At 38.4% G+C, this 19,638-nt stretch overlaps 1 long non-coding RNA gene across 1 annotated transcript in view; it reads left to right on the top strand.

Moving 5' to 3' along the window:
• LOC137861436 (uncharacterized) overlaps positions 1-19,638 on the top strand; it is a 91,425-nt gene that overhangs the window by 57,959 nt on the left and 13,828 nt on the right. The gene's annotated exons all lie outside the window — the stretch shown is intronic.

Raw genomic sequence — 19,638 nt, forward strand, 5'->3', positions numbered from 1 at the left:
GGCTGATGGAGACTAAGGATGTCAGAAGACAAGTGGACACTGTCTTTTAGTTGAAGGAGTAGGGATGCTCTACATGCACTTGAAGTGTCTAATCCAAGAACTGTATCCATGAGTTTCAGAATTTGCTGCATTATTTTCAGTATTTTTATTTTCACAGAAGTGAATTACAATTATTTTTTATCATAGCTGTGTTTCCAGCTAATTTAAAAGTCCTGTGCATATAGAAGTTTAGAAGGGAAAAATTATTGTCTGGTGTCCAAATAATGTCTGGAGCAGCCTTGCATTCAGAGCTGAGTTGCAAATAAACTCAGGTGGGGATTCATTCTTCAAAACAAACAAACAAAAGTAGAGTTCTAAGATCACAAGAAAACATCTCCTGTTTTCTTCTTTACTTAATGAGACGGTAAAATAAAAAGGAAGTGGTAAAATGTTGTGACTGAAGAAATGACAAGGAGCTGAAGGGATGATACTCATTCTTTTTAGCTGTTGGATAAATGATGCTTGCTAGACACAGCCTCAGTTAATGGGTTGGAAGCACTGGATTCCTCAGCGTGTAGGATATAAGAAATGGCAAGTGTTTATTGGGTCAAACACTTGATTTGCATTCAAAGAGGGGTGAAACAAATCCCTCGTTTGACTTCCCAAGTTATTGAAGCCTAGGCTCTTTATTTATCAAAGTGTCTCAGTCTCAACATTTCTCTCATCGGTCTGAATGGGCTGCGGGGATTGGTGACAACGTGTTGTGGGGCTCGCCTTTCTGCTTAAGTGCAGGAGGATCCGAAGCCACCTGCACCTTGTGCTGCTGCAGGGCACCTAGGCAGGTCGAGTACCACAGACCCCTGTGAGATTGCATCTCACAGCATCAGCAGTTCTACTGTTACCATCAAGGTCTGAATTTGAATTCTTGCTACCAAGTTTTTCAGAATTTCTTTAACAAGAAAAATTTAAGCATACGTTATATTTGCAAAAGTAGACCTTACTGCACAAGGCACTCCGTAGAGATAGTCAGGTGAATTTCCCTGGTGTGTAAGTGAAATGTTCAGATGTCTTTTACCGTAGTGAGGGAGTCATCGTCTCATGCCTTTAAGCACACCAGCCCCGGAGCTGGCATGCACTTAATTCTGGCAGTGAAGATCAGCTCTGTAGATTAAACAAGGAATCCCTGAAAGTCATGTACTGAGCAAGCTCTCCCAGTGCTACCTTACAGTGTGAAGTCTGCAGCCACATTGTTCAGGAAGGTGGTAGAATCAAAACACTTTTCTGCAATATTACATCGATTCTCCACGCTACATCCTGATGAACTTCAATCAGTTTTTTCCCTCAAGTGATCACTGATTAATCTAAAAATCTGTGAAATTAAGTTGTTTGAACTAGGAATTAAAAATTTCCAGCAATTAAAACCAAAGAAACAAACCAAAACAGCCACCAGCATTAGAAAGTGATTAAACATGACAACAACCGAGACGTTGAAATTAGTTGTCCTCGTTCCAAAGGATTCGTAACTACTACGATGTTTTTGAAGCTATTAAATGATAGTTAAACTGTGTTATTATTTGTAAAGCAGCTACTTTTGTATCCTGGGCCCACTGAGTGAATGTCTTGCACAGCAGGAGGTTGGAAGATAGCGAGCCTAATCATTGTCATTTTACTGTACAAGAGGCAATTTTAGAAAATGATTCCTTAAATTATAAGATCCAAACAAAGACAAGGCTCTGCAGCTGGGAACTTTGTTTTTTTCTTTTTTTTTTTTCTTTTTTTTTTTTTTTTTTTTTTCCGTCATTAAAAGTGTCTTTCTTTTTAATGTTGTCAACTTGGGGTGGTTTCACTATTACTAGTTTAAATATAGTAAAAGATATTTACAATTTGGCATATTTAGTCATCTTTCTACTACTTTATATAAAGACATGGCACACTAGTCTAGCTTTAAGAATTTTCTGTACAAAGGGTACTATGCAAACAATGAGCCTGTTTCTCTCCTGAATTGCCCTGGCTTGGCTCCAGTGTAATTGTGCTGCAATCAATAACATTACACTGCTGTAAATTTAAAATAATGTAGAAGAGAATCAGATGCAATGAATCTAACGTTTTAGATGAGAGTTTGCAGATAGCTTATACACGTCTAGTAGTCTAGACATTTAGTCATTACCCCAGTTATGCAAATGAAATCTGTTTTACTTCTGCTATGTACCGGTTGGAAGGCTTTACGGTGCTACCCACCATAACCTCCTGATCTTAGTCAGTGTTTTGCAACATATGCTCTCCTTATAGAGTATATTCCTTTTCTGTGTGTTTTGCTCCAATCTCATCACCGTAGATTTTTTTTTCCCTGTATGAATTTCATAAACTACTCACTGAGCTCCTAGTCATTCAGATTACTTTAAATATTTTGTCACCTTCCTTTGTACTGAATTTAACTTTCACCCTTACCAAAATGTCACCTCCAGCTGGAATGCGTTGCTTTTTCTATCTTACAGAAAACACATGCTATCTCTGAAGTACCAGTATGCCCCATTCTGTTGGTATTTTTTCCTCATTTTTATGTGATAAAATTTTACACCCATGTTGCACAGATGCAGGTACCTAATGCAAGGTGAAAGGAAGTAAGAATTAGTACAATGTATTGAGAGTCTCGTGACAGAAGTTGATGACGTGGGGCTTCCACCATGTCTTTTAAACTCACCTTGTGCCAGGCATTCCTTCCAAATGCTGTTGGTATGGGAGAGATCTGTCATGTTCACAGATGTAGCATCTCTCACTGTCAGCAGTAAAAATGAAATGAAATCCAGGAGTCGCATGAGGAACACAGACAAATAATTTATCCTGCTAGTAATCTTCCAGATTTGCCCATTTTTCCATTCTGCCTTCCACTTGCTCATCAACATTCTCTCACAGTATTCATTGCTGCTATCACCAGAAGGTGTGTGTGAAGCTGCCTGGTATCTTTAGATCACCCATTACATATGCTGTATTGCTGCTGATTTATACACCCAGCAGGGGACAGATGTGAGAAAAGACTGCATGCAGGGCCGAAATCCAGAACTCTGCAGCTGTGCATGGGGATCAGTCTGACGGAGAAGCACAAAGGATCAAACAAGTGCTAGATATGCTAGAGGGGAAAGTTTAATGACAACTTACTGTGACACTTATGACCAGACTGATTATGAAGACTGCATAAATCTATGGTATATTTCAAGAGTGTTACTGCACAGACATCTGATATAGGGGTTGCCATGGCAAGTACAGATTTTCTATTAACCAGGAAGGTGAATAGTCTCATAAAACCCATGAAACCTGTTAGTGAATAAATTGCATATGAGAAGCACCTCTATTGACCCCTATGGAAATTTAATATTTTCAAACAATGCTGTAAAGTCTTCCCTTGGTTATTTTTAAAAAACAGTCTGTGGTACTGTCAAATCAAAATGTTCACGTTCTGGTATTCCCCATGTCTTGGATGACAGCTTAGACAGATTGGAAATCATCTCTGAGCTAAAAATACTAGTGTGGAGGAAGCAGGGTAAGAAAGTAAGTTAGTGAATACCATTAAATAGGACTTGCTCTTCAGCTTTGATACTCAATAAGGTTAAGTTTCTCAGCATTCCTACCTGAAAATTAAATATATATCTATTCACACACACATGGACTATTTATTAGATTTCATAACTTGTGAGGAATATTTAAGGAGACCAGTATAAATAGGAAAAGTTTGTTAATGCAACCTGAAGTTAAGAAATTGAGCAAAGAAAAGCTCATCAAGTGTTTAATGATAGCTCGTGCACGTTTAATTCCTCCCTCCCTATTTTGCATGTGCATAGAAAAGAGTTCCCTTTGCTTACACATTATAGCCCCACAGAAATAATGATGGGGTGGGGGGAGTGTAAAGCTTTGGGGTGCCTTGCTTAGGCCCAGGCGTGCAGTCACATATGTCGATGCGATTTGCTGGTTGAAGCAGTATGGTGGGAACTTTGCTGTGCTGTTGCCATCTTCTGTATAGTTTAGCACTGCTTTCTTCCAGAGCAACTTTGGTTTGCAGCAGAACCACATTGCTAACAACTATGACTTTCTTGCTTCTCACAGTATAACTTGTTCAGTAATTAGCAATCTTGGGAAAGTCCAGTGGCATACAGAAATTGCATTAGTATTTCACTAGGAAATGGTCTTGGTGGTAAGGACTTGTGCACAGCATATTAGCAAAGGGTCGTGTCAGATACTAACCTACTCTAGAGGGGAGTGTGTTGCTGCTGTGGATGTTACAGCTGATTTGAGTGTCTGGAAGTCAAAGAAAACAAAATCATCAGTTACGTCCCCCTGTTGTTCTTTCCCATTCACGCCTGGAGGGTTTCTACTTTGACTTCTTACCTTGTCTGTCTTAGATGCTGGTGGCCCTTGTCTCACATGCCACTCAGGGTGTTGCAAGTGCAATTGCTCAGGCAGAATAATAACTACTTGGAGAGACAAACACTGGGTAATAGTCACACGTAGCATTCAGCGGGTCCTGACTGCCCAGCAGCACAAACCTGAAGAACAGGAGTTAAAGCTTTCTCTTATTTACCACAGCTAATTTCTTATTCACTACATCAGGTATATTTGTCTTCAATCATCTTCAGTTTTGCACATTCTTCCTGGTTAGTTATTTTAGCCACATGTTAAACACTTCTTTTAATAATTATCAGTCTCATGTATTCAGTTCATACTATATCTCTTTTAATGCTGTAAGTTCATATTTCCCAGTCCACATATCTTCCTCCAAGCAATACTAAGGTGTTTCATTTAGACCTCCGTTAGTCCTTTGAACTACAGCGGTTCAGCTTGTTAGCCTGCCGTCTCACTTCTTATCAGTCACATTCGCTTCTCATTACTCCAGTTGCACAGCTACCATAATTAGATTTTATATTTTTAGGCATTCAGAACATTGCTTTAGTGTATGCTGTGCTATCAGAAGCATTTTAGACAAGCTGTAAGACCAAACTAATTAAATCGTTCCATGGAGAATTTTTAAAGGTGAGTTATTGCTACTGGTAAATTGGTAAATTCATACATACACAGATGTTAAAGCCAGAAAAGACTGGTGGGGCAGGTCAGTCAGACCTTCTGTGTACTGGAGGTCACAGTACATCACCCCATATTTGCTTGCAGTCTTAGATGCATTATATCTTTTAGGAGAAGATAAGCCAGGATGGTTTTAAAAAGTTCCCCCTTTCTGTCTCCCCTCTCCTTCACATAAGCTTCCCTTTTCATTCCTGGAAGTTCTCCCAAAAGCTAAACAGAGATCCAGAGCTTCTAACTTCATTCATCAGTAGTAACATGTAATTCAAATGTATCTCAGAAACTGCAAATAAGGTCATACATATTCACAGATTGTGTTTTCTAATAATTATGATCTTCATTTAATATCTGTAAAAGTTTAATGTGAATTTGCACAGTTTAGGTTCTACTATCTTTCATTGTGGTGCTTTCTATTACTAGGAGTCACATGCTGGGGATTTTCTTACCAAAGGTACAATCTCTGCCTTTATTCACTTTCCTTAAGAGTTTCATTCTCTTTCTCCAAACGAGCATCTCTTGTCTTGTTCTTCTCTAAGGATAGGAATGTCTCAGTAAATGATGGGCTGAAGCCCATCTGGGTCTTTTCACTATATAGAGGATATCTCTAGCTAGATTGCATCTAGCGTGGTCCTTTGTAACAGTAAGGGAAATGGGTCTGGAAAAGACCTTCCGAGGTTGTGCATGCCTGTAAAATACAGAATTATTGCTGCTGCTGTTCTGAAATGTGGCTCTGCAAGAGCATTTGCCTCATACTTTACAGTATTGAGATGTAGCTTATCCTATTGCGCTGTCTCTGTATGGAGTGCATGGTTTTGAGATGAGGACAATTTTATCTACTGGAAGCTGTAAGTATTTGCTGAAATATTTTGTGTCTCTGTGTTGAATATAATCTGAGCTGTTGAATTTCCTTTGCTCCTACAGTAATATACACAGAATACATTTCTTTTTAACTTACACTTTGTATTTATAACTAATAATTTGTAAACATTCCAGTTGAAAAAAAGAAAAATGACCTGGTATTGTGGTAGGATACTCGTTTCCCTGGGAAAAAAAAAAACAGCTTCTAGAATGAAGCTTACTTGGAAATGAGTTACAGCAGGTGTAAGCACTCTCCATCCTTCCATCTAAATTATTTAGTCTCTGCAAGCACTATATATGGCTGCTTTGTGGAAATTAACAATAGTGTATTCTACCAACGTAAACATATTCCTCTGTCATTCATTTACTTATTTTAGAGCTAGCAAAAAAAATTAAAGGTATATTTTACAGGAAGAACTCAATTACTGAAATCTCTAGAGGGAGCAAGTAGCTGTAAATATGGGACAAGTATATGATAATATATAAAAATAACTGTGGTGCAAATTTACATAAATAACCATTTTTCTTTCAGAATCCAAAACAGTACATTTATCTTCCCCTTCCTTTCTAATGGAGTGCTTGCTGTTGGATTTCCATAAATATCAAAGGTAGTTTGTATGGCAAAAGCATTGTCTTTGGATTTTGAAATACCTGAAACCTGCATCACCTGTATTATACCACCCATTATAATGCAACTGCATTATCAAGAACATCTTTATAAGCAAGGTAGAGGCTGCACATTCACTAAAGGTTCATTGGTTTGTGTTTAGAGTTTATTTCTTCAGTGGAATAGGAGCTCCAAACTGAAGGGCTTTAGGATATCATACCTCGAGATATGTATACACACACACAGACGTATACTGGAATTGTAGTATTGTTTTCATGTGGCAAAGTACTCTGTATCCTTGAGCATAGATCAGGAGGTGTCCACAAAATATGATTTTTGTAGTAAGTTTTTGTCTGCAGGAATCTTTCTAGAAGAAGAGGTTTCTTTATCAGCTGATAGTCCTTGTGAAAAGGAAGCAAAATCCATCACTTGTACCTCATGCGTCTCTGGAAAAACATAGAGGTAGACCATATCTGAATCTGTAGATACACCAAAGGAGTCTCTTCTTTTGTGCACCATAAAGAGATTGATTTTGTGCTCCCAGTAGAAATGTGTAGATTGTTAATGGATAAACAGCCGGGTCATACAGCCCTGCATGAAGAGTGCTCCAAAGGGTTCCTATAGGCTGTGTGACTCATTATTTTCATGGGGTAGCATTTAGAGAAACCTCAAGTCTATCTCAGTGTTTTTATATGCTTAAAGCAATAAATAAATTGGTGCATTTTTTTGCTGGCTATTTAATGGGCTGAAGTACCCCATCCACGCACCATCCTCCCCAGAGCTGTTGACAGAGCAGATGGATGAGACAGCACCGTCTGTCAGCTTGGAGACCATCCCACACAAGATCAAGACAGGTAATAACTTGCTCCTGCTGCAGATTGGATGTTTTCATGAGTATTTACAAATGGCAGAACAACGCTTACTTGGCTTAATAGCAAAGTGCAGGCAAGGAGAGAAGTAGGCTGGAGGAACTGAGGCAGTGTGCCGTGACAAGGCAGAACAGACCCCTAGCCCTGTCAGCAACAGGGAACAAGCAGATGTCATCTGAAAACTGTCACAGTTGGCCTCTACCTTCCAGTCAGATGGTGCAACACAGGGGACTAAATACGTTCATCTTTCTCTTAGAAATCTGAGATAGACAAGCCTTCAGTATTGGTATCTTCCTCCGTCTGTCCCTTCCCCCTGAAAAAAAAAACATGTATTGGGGAAGAATCTGCAGAACTCTGGCTGGTAAAACTGGTCTGCAGGTAGGAGAGAGGTTTGTTCAAAGCTAACCATGAAATATTTATAGCAGTAGACAAGTCTGGAAACCAAGAGAAATGAAAGCAACCAACACCCTGGTTTCTGAATTTCTGTACAACCTCCCGCCCCCTGGCAGGGAGTTGGAAGGAAAAGGTGATCTGGGCAACCTGGTTAAAAATCACACAAAAATAGTTATGGAACATTCATCTTTCCAGACTGCATTTTGCTTTTTGTAGTGGTTGGAATATTTATTTAGTGCTCTTCTATTTGTTCTGTTGTGAAGATCACGTGTAATTTTCATCGTGAACTCTTACAATTCAGCCTCTTTGTCTTGTAGTTTTAAACTGAGAAAAGACCCTCTGTACTGCAGTGCTGAGTAGTGTTTTCAAATGGGGCTAACCACATCCTGTGCACTTATTCGGGACCCTCACACATGTTGCATTTTCTCATTGTCCTCCCTTATAAAATGAAGGACTCTTTTCCTACAAACGGAGGGTTTGCTTTGTCTAACAAAAGTACAAACTTCCATTGTTATTTTGGCCTTAACAGCTCAGCAGAGGTTTCAGTCTATTTAAAGATTCTTGTAATGATTTCAGTGATTTTTGTATGTATACAGGGGGCATTTATTGTTGTGTGAAAGGCAATACTTGGTAAAGTGTCAAAGACCAGAAGAAAGAAACGTGCCAATGTATGTGGGCTTTCTTTATAAATGTTATAAACGATTGTTAATTATTTTTTTTGTTTTGTTTTGTTTCTTTCCTTCTATAAGAAATGTTTCTAAGAGTTTGTGTGGCCTTATTTAATCCAGACATGTCTTTCATACTCTTTGTCCACAGTCCTGGTGATGACAGGAATTTTTATTGTCATTTCTCCAAGAGTTTGGGTCAGGGTCTATGTGCTGGTTCTGGTTCTTCAAGTGACTTCCTCTCAAGTACCATCTATTTACAGGCTTTTCTCCCTGTATTAGCCATCAGTTGTTCATTTATATGGAAACCGCTCCCTTTTCTAAATCACTTATCACTAAAAATATGCTACTGCTTGGAGTTTCATAGCCCCAGGTCTTCACTGGGGGCCAGCTTCTGTTCTACAGAGACAAGATCGAGAAGCTGGAGTTCGTCCTAGAGGAGCTGTGATCTAGTACAAGCAGGAAAAATATAATAAAAATACATTAGGGTAGTGTAACAAAGTAAAAAGATGATTATGGTCACCTTGAAAGTTGGTGATATCAGCATAGCAAGAGCCTAATAAGATAAAGCATCTTGTGGCAGCCTTTTTTGGGCTCATCGGTGCAGCAGTTTGCTGGTATGGAGTGTGTTGTGCTTGGCCCACAGGAGCAAAGGAGGTGGTGTTACCACAACATGGTTTCCGAGAGGCTGTAATTTGGGTGTCAGCTTGGAAAATGGAGTTGTACTTGGCATGCTCAGGACACCTGGGGGACCTGGCTCTTCCTTGACAGTCAAATGTTCCTCGGGAACTGTAGTTCTGTATTTCCATCTCTGAATTTTGAAGAAGATAGGATAAAAACTTTTCTCAGAAGGATAATGGATTTCTCTTCATCTATAGTAGTGCAGTCATCCTTTCTAGTGCAAGGAAAATGATTGGTGAACCAGAAATAAACCTTAACAATAAATGTCCTTTGAAGAATAAGAGAAAATAAGAAGCTTAAAGAGTCTGGAATGAGCAAGTGCTTTTCTCTTTCAAGTAGATTAAAATCACTGAAAGAACAATTCCATCTAATACTGGCATATAAGCCTTTCAACCAATGAGGTAATATATTCATTTTTTCTCTCCTTTCTTATGTATGGAAAAAGCAGTGGAAAAATCGTGGTTAACTCTGCCCTCTGACTTTATATATCCTGGTTGAGCTTCAGTGGACCTGACAGGCTATTCTCTATGCTCAGCACAATTTCAGACTGTCTGCCATGTTGCATCTAGTTAACTAGGTGCAGGCTGCAGCGCACTAAAATGACTTGGTTCTTGGGCTGCCCAGGATTGGGACCTGGCTATTTCTACATTTTTGTTGTTCACAAGTAGAACGTGTCCCCTGAAAAATAAAGGTGCAGCAGAGACTGATGCAGTATTGGATCTTGCACTGAAGCAGTGGTAGCTGTGGTGCACGTTGAGATGTTGCAGCCTGGTGGTGTTTGCTGCCAGAACCCCCAGCTCCCATATAATCTTAGATGCTATTATTTTTCACATAGCACAAGATCCCTTACAAAATGTAATGGGAAATAAATAAGAAATGAAAATAATTTAATGTTACCCTTCTCCATTTCTAGCATATTAAATGCAGACTAACTCCCTTTCATTTGGTCAACATACCAGCCAGGGATTTCCAAGGCTGCGTCAACCAAGGTTTAATAAACAGTGTTATCAAAGCAACAATTCTTTTCTTTTCTCAAGACAGTTAATTGTGCTCACTGCCAGAACAGTTAAGGACATATCTGTTTATCTTATTAATAGGCTTGCCTCAGCTATCATTCAGCAGTTGCTGAAAATCTTTGGAAAATAGTACCTGTGTAACAGACATAAATTTAACACTTCACTAAGACTCCCTTTCAAAAGTTTTAGCCCATATTTTGTCTCATTGCTTGTGGATTTTATTTATTTATTTGAGTCTGGCCTCAGGCAGAAAATCTTTTCATGGATTCACTGTGTTCTGGGTCAGCAGTGCTGCAGAAGTCTTTGAGGTCCAAGCCACCCCTAATATATTGAATTTGTAACTTCTATATATAGGTAATACCTTAGTTCCACAGCATTTCTGAAAACATCCTGAAAATTTACTTGGAGCATTAATTAAGCTCGAACACTTACACACAAAGTTGCGCTTCCTTCTCAGCATTACAAGAAAGCAATTAGTTAACACTGGAGGCAATGGCTTTTGCTAATCAAAAGAACTGAGCTTAACTCATGTCTGCTTAAGCAATTCAGTTACAGAAACATTGGGGGAAAACAGCCATATTACTGGACTATCATTTATAGTGAAAATGTGCAATGCAACACAATTCTGTTAAACGCTATAATCTTACTTTAATTCAGCAGCTCCATTCATATTGCAAATATGTTTGGAAAATAAGATAGCTGCTACTCAGTCTTCCAGTGATGTATTATATGAATGACTTTAGATTCAACACTGAAACCTTCTCTGTTAAGATAATTTTTGATCTAAAAGCATATAGATAATAGATATTATATTTTAATCATATTTTAATCATTTTCAATTTAATCTTACTTTTGACAGTCTTCCACCTTGACTTCATCATCACATACTCTTCATCTTCCACAAGCAAAACCTGGTGAACTTTAAATAGAGCCCTCAGGGAGAGAAATGTTTCTATTGCGTTGCTGGATTTGACTGAATAATTGTTCTTTTTCTTCTTTCTTTTTTTTTTTTTTTTTTTTTTTTTTTTTGGCTGTGGTAACATTATAGGACATAATGGAGTTCTGAATTAATTTAATATTCTTAATATTTTTAAATATAATAAGCATTCTTCATGTTGCAGACAACAGGCACCATACCTTGGCTTTATACATCTAGAGCTATAGTAGGTCTCATTCAATCTTTATAGAAAACATCCCTACACAGGTCTTTTTACTACTGCTCTATAAACTGCTATTAATGAAGCAGCTGTCCTGCAACTTGTTAAGATTTGAATTGAATTCCTGATTTTGCCAGTTTTCTTGTTTGTCTGTATGAAGTTTCTAGATTTGTGTACCTGAGACAAGTTCTCTGAAGGATGGTACTCCTATTTTTCACTCAGCCTTTGTCTCTCTAGTCCTGACTGTAAACTACAAGCACCAGGGTTTATCCCTTGTTTGTAGTATGTGGTTCTTATTCGGAATTCACTTCTTGCTTCTGAAACACAAATGTGGTATTTATTACTATAGAGTTATTTCTATGAGAACAGTCAAAACCCCAAACCAATATTTAATCTCCTTGAAGTCTTCTGCTAGAGCATTTGTCTTCTGTTGAATATAAAGATCTTCGTAGTTTGGCATATACTCTTTAAAGGCAATTGATGATTCTTCACGGTAAATTCACTGGGGAGAACCAGCCATTACAGAGACAGACGAGTAAGGAATTGCACCCAGTTCTTAATCTCATTTTGGGACAAAGGGATGGACCGAAAGAATTCTTGAAGTCCTTTCCTGCCCTATGCTCATCTGTGGCTATAATAACCTATCAGTCTTTGTCTAATGTTCTTTATTAAGAGGACGAAGTAGTATCCAAGAACTCAAAATTATTTTCCTATAGTCTCCTTATTGTCTCTGTCGATTAGAGAGAAAATATATAATCTAATCTTTTGCATAAAATGCAGTCTCTGCTTCCCAGATTATAGAAATGTCAATGGAATATTTTTCAGTCTGTTTTCTCTTTGTAATCAAGTTATCAATTCCCCCCCCTTTCCCCCCCCCCCCATCCCTCTCCCCGTCTACGTTCCCCACTCCTCCCCCAAGTTTTTGTTTGGCTTTCTCTCAGAAGTACAAAAGGAACTGGCCAGCTTTCTTCCCACTGTGAGTGACAAAACCTCAAGATAGTGTTAAGCTGACATGGACTGTGCTGCTTTGCCAGTCTCTGAAATGTCATTGCCTGTGCAGCCTGCTGGGCTCAGCTCAGAGTCATGGTGCCAGGACTCTTAATAAAAAAGAATAAAGGTTAATGAAGGAATGGGGTTATTATCTGAAATAAAGTTGCCTGCTTTTTATCTGTTCCAGGCATAAGGTTCTGATTTTTTTTTTTACCACTTCACTTTTCACCTTCATATTTTTTGTATGTAGTTTGTAGTCTGAATCACAGTGGATGCACAGGATACACTCTAGTGTCTTGATTTCAGTGTGGTCTAGCTGTTTTCACTGGTAGTCCTTGAAGTGGAAGAGTACTAATGGTACTGACCCTGCATGATTACAAGGCAGAAAATGATCTGTTTTATGTCTAGAGGCCTCTGTTTCAATAAACGAAAAGCCTAAATATGCCCGGAGCCTAGCTCTTCTAGTGGAGCTGCCTCTTGCCCCTCCCAGATCAAGGTGTTATGAAAGACACAGAAGATATTCACAGCTGGCTTGCCATGTCCAAAAGAGCTGAAATACCAAGATCTGTGTGAGTCTTCATGAATCATGTGCATGAATCTGGTTTTCACAAAATCATAGAATATCTGAGTTGAAAGGGACCCACAAGGATCATCAAGTCCAACTCCAAGGTATCCTGGTGACTTCACAATTTTTAGAGCATGGTTGGCACAAACCCACTTAAACTGTATTTGAGAATGAGGCAATTAATTGTTTCTTAAGGTAAGGGTTTTTTTTGTTGTTGTTGTTATTTTTTAGAATTATAAAAACAATTCGTTGCATCTTACCTCCCAACACGCTTTCCTATAGTAGCCCTCTGAAAAGCACACTGGGAGGCTGACAGAAAAAATCTGCACAGCAGAAAATAACAAGTTGAAGTCTGACAGCTAGAAAATATTCTGAGCTCTAAGTCATACTTTTAGCAGTGGAGATGTCTGAAAAAACTCTCCTTTTTTATTTGTTAAAGTGCTGGTCCCAACATAGGTGATTACTGTAGTTACTTGCATCTCCTCCTTTTCCTGCAAACTGTTGTTTGTTTTTTTATTTTGTTGAATGAGTGAAAAGAAGTAATAGCACAAAGTAAAAAGTTGAAATTTGTGTGAGACTAGAATATAAATGTATAAATGGATGTGCATATAAATATATCAGTGCATGCACACACTCCCATCAGTGCATAAGATACAAATTCTTCTATAGTTATGGATTATAGAGTTATTAAAAGACCAGGGCTTGTTTGTCGATGATTATTGAATTGGAGGCCTCCCAAATTTGGAAAAAAAAAAAAAAAAGAACTACTGTAACATGAAGTAACTAAGTGGTTCGCAGAATTTGCCATTTTAGAGTGTTACTTGAAAAATTACATAAATTTACAATTATTGCTATTTAGCAACAACAACAAAAAAAAGTGGGAGGAAAGGAGGCTGTTTTTTAAATCCTCCCGTACCATCAGTACAACATTAACAACAAAGAAAGTAAATCTCTTTTTAAAAAGAGAAATTACACCTTACTTAAAGAATAGAGGGCTGGGTTTTGGATGGTTGGTTATTTTTAATGACATTCCGTAGAGTTAAATAAAATACAAAAGTAAAACGCATGCTCAGCAGTAAAGGGCATTATCCAACTTCAGCTAAGTCACTGGGAATCCTCCCATTGACAATCACCGTGCATTGCAGTGTTGAAGGCGGAATAAAAGATGAGAGGGAAAATGAATGTAATCTAAGTATTATGTGTAGCTATGCCCAAGTGTTATATAAAATGATTTCATGGGGTGTTATATGATGCAGTAAAAATGAATGACAGTAAAATATAACTAGGGTTACTATGTAGAAACAATACCGAAATGAAATAATTTAAAGGAGGGTAAAAGAAATAAAAACAGATACTAAGAAGAAAATAGAATGTGACAATGAGGAGGAAAAGACCATGCTAAGATGGGTTTCTGGAAGAAAATAATTTAATATAGGGCCTTATATTTTCACTTTGAAAAGGACAATTCTTTAGAGTCTTCTGCAAAGAACTGTGAGCATTTGAGACTGGAACAGAGGAACTTTGAAACAGAAAAGCAAATCTCCCTTGAAGGCAGCAAGAGCTTTGATTTGCTTTGGAGCAGCTGCAGCAACACTGTTCTCACAAAGGTCTTCCCCCTCCCTTAATTTTTATAGAGATTTTCCACAGTCTGCCCAGGGGAGTGTCGCTGAGTATACTTTTCCAACCCCTGTTGTCAGCAGGGCTGTTAGCTGTGCTTTCTGCACAGAGTTGGGTAATTTTTCAAAGATGCGAGTGTGGTTGCTCAGGTGTACAGCGATCAGTGTGTACTGATGCTGCACCCTGTGTGTCGGATCAGGGATCTAATTGTTCTCCTTGTGCTTTTATAAACTCCTTGCAACCAACTCAATAATTGTTACTCATATTTGCAAAAACACTAGGAAAAAAAGCTAGAAACTTACTTGTGCTGGTGCTGTATTATCTGGTTATTGGGCTGATAAACTGAAGGCTGGAGAACACATTTTCCTTCTCTCTCTGATACCTGTTCATGAGGATATCAGATCTAGAAGGGCTGTATATTTTATCAGACCTGAAAATGGGACATATAGAAAGCCCCGCATTGCCTAGGGCAGGGTATAAAAGAGTGAGGCTTATGGCTCAGAATAATGTCTCCTCTGATTTCCATCGTTAATCCTTCCTAAGGTATGGGGTGAAATGGTGGATAGAGAGGGGATCAACTCTCATGATTTCTCAGTTCACACCCAGGAGGGAAACTCATTTTTAAGTATATTTGTAAAATAAAAGTTCTGTTCCCTTCATTAGGTCTGTTCAAAAAAAAGCAAAAAAGGAAAAAAAAATATGCTTCATTGATGTTCAGTGCCTCTAATTGTTATAAAATTTCTGGCAATGTAACACTGAGTTTGTACTCAAATTAAAGAAAAGGATGACTTGTACATAGGGGAAACCTTGATTTCTTTTGACTATGATTTAAATTAGGTAGTGGATATTCATCCATGCTCTCACACTAACTTGTGGTTTCAAAAGAGGAAGGAATGAATATATCTCTTGTTTTTATGATCTGTACTTTAAAAAACAAAACCTTGTTTTGTTTTAGAGAGAGGAACTTCTAAGGCTATTCTTGAAATGCAGCTTTTTTTCCATGGGTTATCGAAACCACAGAATTAATCCAGAAAATTAGACCCTGCATCAGTTTTGTTTGTTTTGGGTTTCTTTAGTACTTTTCTCTGCACCTATACTTGGTAGAAACTGTTCCATCAGGGATCTTATGCATGGGACATGTGGCTGGTAAATCCTTGTGTAACGCTTCTCAATCCTGCTACGGCTGCAGATGGGAATTCCTTTCTGATGAGCAGTTGATTTTTCTCAAGGTGCTGGAGAATCATAGCGCTGCAGGGTAGAATTAGTGTCTTCCAAATGTGAGGGCTAATATATGCCCCTGGCTCAAAGCAGCTTTTCTAAAGATTGTTTTTTTTTTTTTTCCTTTTAAAGAGAACTGAATCTCTCGTGAGATCTCTCTTACAAAAATGTCCAAGATGAATTTCCTAACATTTATCCCAGCTGCAGTCCAACATCTACTACTTCACTGGCAAGAAAAATTGAAAGTGGTATTCCTAAAAGAACTGCTGTATTTCCTTGTGAGGCTAAAGGTCAAGAGCAAAATGGATTTTGTTGTGCATGCCATACGTGTAGGGTAATCATGAGTAGAACTGGGCTATCCCTGAGAGTGCAGATGTTGGCACCTGAAGCATGGGAAAACCCCATGCACAGACCACAACTGACTGAGTGTGGGCTCTACCAATTCACCTAGCATCCATCCCATGATGTTTCTGCCTTTTGTCTTATGAGTGAGCACAAATTACTACTCTTCTGACTTTTTTTAGCAAGTTACCTAATAGAAGATCAGATCCTAGTATCCTGAAGTAGAATCCTATTTCTCAGATTGTCAACCCAAAGTTGGAGCTAGGAAACACACTTTTTTTTTTAGGATTGGCAACAATTTAGGAAAGTTTAGGTGAATCTTCACTTTCTGCTGCTGCACAGTAAACTCCTAAATACTTAGGGATTCTTTGAAAGATGTGTGCTTGCTCAGAATGCACTGGATTTGTACTGAATACTGAATAATACTGAATTTGTATTGGAAGACCATACACACTATAGAGAAAAATTAAGAACTCATCTGGATTAGCATTGTGATGTTCAAATATCCAATCACCAAGACAAAAATTTGCAATTGATAGAGCAATAGAAAATAAAAGCTGATTCCAGAAGTAAGACAGAAACTGATGGTTGTCCTTCTGTAAAATATGTAGTGCCAGAATGCAGGTGACCCAGGGTTCAAATGTGTAGGATGGATCCCTTCAGGTACCAGTGAATATCTGTAGAAGGAACCTCTTTACTATCCACTGAAAGGAATGTGAAGGGACTGGGACTCAGAGATTACAGCCTGTATAATCAGCTCCTTCATAATAAGAATCATTAGAGATACTTTAATAACGCTATAGAATGAATGTCTGTCATGCTGAATTATATGCATTCCTGGGCAAGGAAGGGAACCTGTAAAGGTGAAAGTGCAAATATCAGTCCCAAAGATCCTAATTCTGTATTTTAAATGTGCTGGTTGATTTTCAAAGATTCTATGGAATTTGACATATGGTTTTATTAGGTTAGCACAATTATCCTGAAACCACTTATGGCCATCGCTGACAAATACGGCTTTTGGAAGTGTAATCGTGAGAAGACGCTCAAAATTTCTGAAGTGTCTTTTTTAGTAGTACTTGAGCAATTGATACTGTAGAGTAATAAGACATTTCCAGACTATGAAGAATTAGCCAAGCAATTATTTCTTGAGCTCTAGTTCTGTATAAATATTTAGGGGCTTTTGTAGTGCAGTCACACTTTATTTCATAAAGAATATGCCATGACCATTACTGCTCAGCAATGGGTGTATTTATGTGGGATCTTTCAGGCAGATGTTGGAGCACTTTGCCAGGCAGATGTGATGTTTGTTCTGCTGAAGTGCCAAGCTGGCCAGGAGCCTTATGGCTGCAGCAGTACAGTGCTGAGCGAGATAATATACCCTGCCTTTCAGCTGGCCTTATTAGCTCGGGCTCAGTGCCATGCTAACTGTGGCTCTGCTCTGGAGCTGACTTGTGCCCAGCTGGCTGGGAGTATGATGAGAGTTTACCTCAAATAAAATGTAGACTTATTCAGTATCTCTTTCTATCCCCAGCAGTCCAATCCAAATCCCAGTGAAGTCAAAAGAATGATTCCCACATATCTCAACAGTCTTTGGATCAGACCATGTTAGAAGAAGGGATTTTGCCCCAGATTTAGAGTGTGCTGCCACCCGTCACTCACATTTGGTACGAGTTTACCCTGAGCCACACTGTTCTAATATTTTATGCCCTACTGAAATAAGTTAACTTCTCTGCAATTGCAGCTACTACATTGTCAGCCCACTTCAGTATTTCATCCATGACTGTTTTGAGTCAGTTTTAACTTCCTTGCCTACCTATGCCTAATAAATTCTGAACACCTAGTTTTTATCAAATCTAACATGAGAGAGGTCATCTGAAAGTTAAGTTGCTAAAACTTTCATGAAAATAGACAGCCAAGGTAGAGGTGATGAAAGACAAACCTTGTGCTTGTCAGTGAAGGAGTAATGGCAATATGATCTCAATTTGCTGGGATTAGAGTAATCAACATGGGGATACTCGGAGAAAAAGAGCAGCTGATGAGGATTTATTCAACCTGGAGTAATCTGAGTATAAATCACAAATACAAAAAAAGCCAAATTTCATAAATTTTTCTTTACCAAAATTACTTACCTTTGTAAATTTTCAGGAGCCAGAGGCTGATTTTTACAGGACATTAACATAGAAATGGTTGCAGGTAGGGCGTTTTGACTTATTTAATAGATAAATAGATATCTTTCTTCTGAAAGATATATTTCTGGTACTATGGTATTTCTGGTACTTTTATTTATTCCATATCTACTAAAGTTATGTTAGGACAGTGGACAGCTGAAATAAATTTTGTCCAAGCTGCTAGAAGATTCACCTAGTATTGCTCTGTTCAATTTATTGTATAGCTGAAGCTGGTGAGGGTTAACAGTGTGACTATTTTTCTTTGGTTTTGCCATTATTTTTTTTTTTTTTTTGTAAGTAGAGTGTGTCCTGTGTAGTCTTGCCACCCACAAGACATAACTTTAGAGTTAACTGTTCTGAACCTAACATTTCACCAAAAGTGTCATTTGTAAAGCCTCTACCAAAATTTACGGTATCTCTGTGTGCGCTTGTTCCAGCAGCATGCAGCTTCCAGGAGAGCCAGGCTGCAGTTCAGAAGTACCCACCACAATTTCTAGTTCTCAGCCTACCTCAAGTCTGAACAGGAAACCTGGAAGGGGTACCGCAGTACTAATATAGGAGTCAATTAGTGCTGTGAATCAATTTTAATTAAAAACAAATCAAATCAATCATTCTGAGCAAGAGCCATGGGTACAGTATGACAAACTCTTGCCCGGAGTTAATGTTTATGGCTAGTTTTATAAGCTGCTGAAAACCAGGACATATTGCTACAGCCTGAAATGTAATGGTGTCAGTGACTGCTGGTATAATAAACTGCAGAGCCTCCTCCCAACCTTTTGGATTAAGTAATAAAAGAAAATGATTAAGAGGGCAATTCCATCATTTTTCTTTTGTTGAATAAAACACTTTTTTTCTTCCTGACTTGCTAACAGAGACAGCCATGAAAATGAATGATTTGGCTTCACCCAAAATGATGGATAATCCTGCTAGAAGAGCATGACAATGATAGACAGACCTCTTCTGAAGGAAGAGGTAATAGAGAAGACTGACACTTTGATAGGCACCATGATGAACAAGCCCTCGGGGGCTGTGAGTTAATAGGTTAACAGAAGTGTTCTGGCACTCTCAGCCCCTTCCATCTCTGTGTTCCCTTTAGAGCTCCTTCAGCACCAACCTAAGAAATGCATTGAACTCAGGACCTATACATTTTGTAACGCAGCCAGGTGCTTTTTGTACAGTTCTTAACATCGTAGTAAAGCACATAATGAAACTACTTTCTTTACTTAAGTGCAAATGCCTGCTCTGCCCAGCTCTATTTGGTTTTGCCTCTTCCATCTCTTAGACATTGCTTGCAGGTAATATAATACCCTAAGGATATTGCACATGTTGGGTCTAATCACCTGTGAAATATATTGTCACAACGTCCTGTTGAAGTTGATGGTGGGCCACTTTCTGAGGTTGACTAAACCAGAAGCTAGCCCAAATTGTTTTGTTGACATCAACAAT

The sequence above is a fragment of the Anas acuta genome, chromosome 9 (genome assembly GCF_963932015.1).
Source record: "Anas acuta chromosome 9, bAnaAcu1.1, whole genome shotgun sequence".
NCBI lineage: Eukaryota > Metazoa > Chordata > Aves > Anseriformes > Anatidae > Anas > Anas acuta.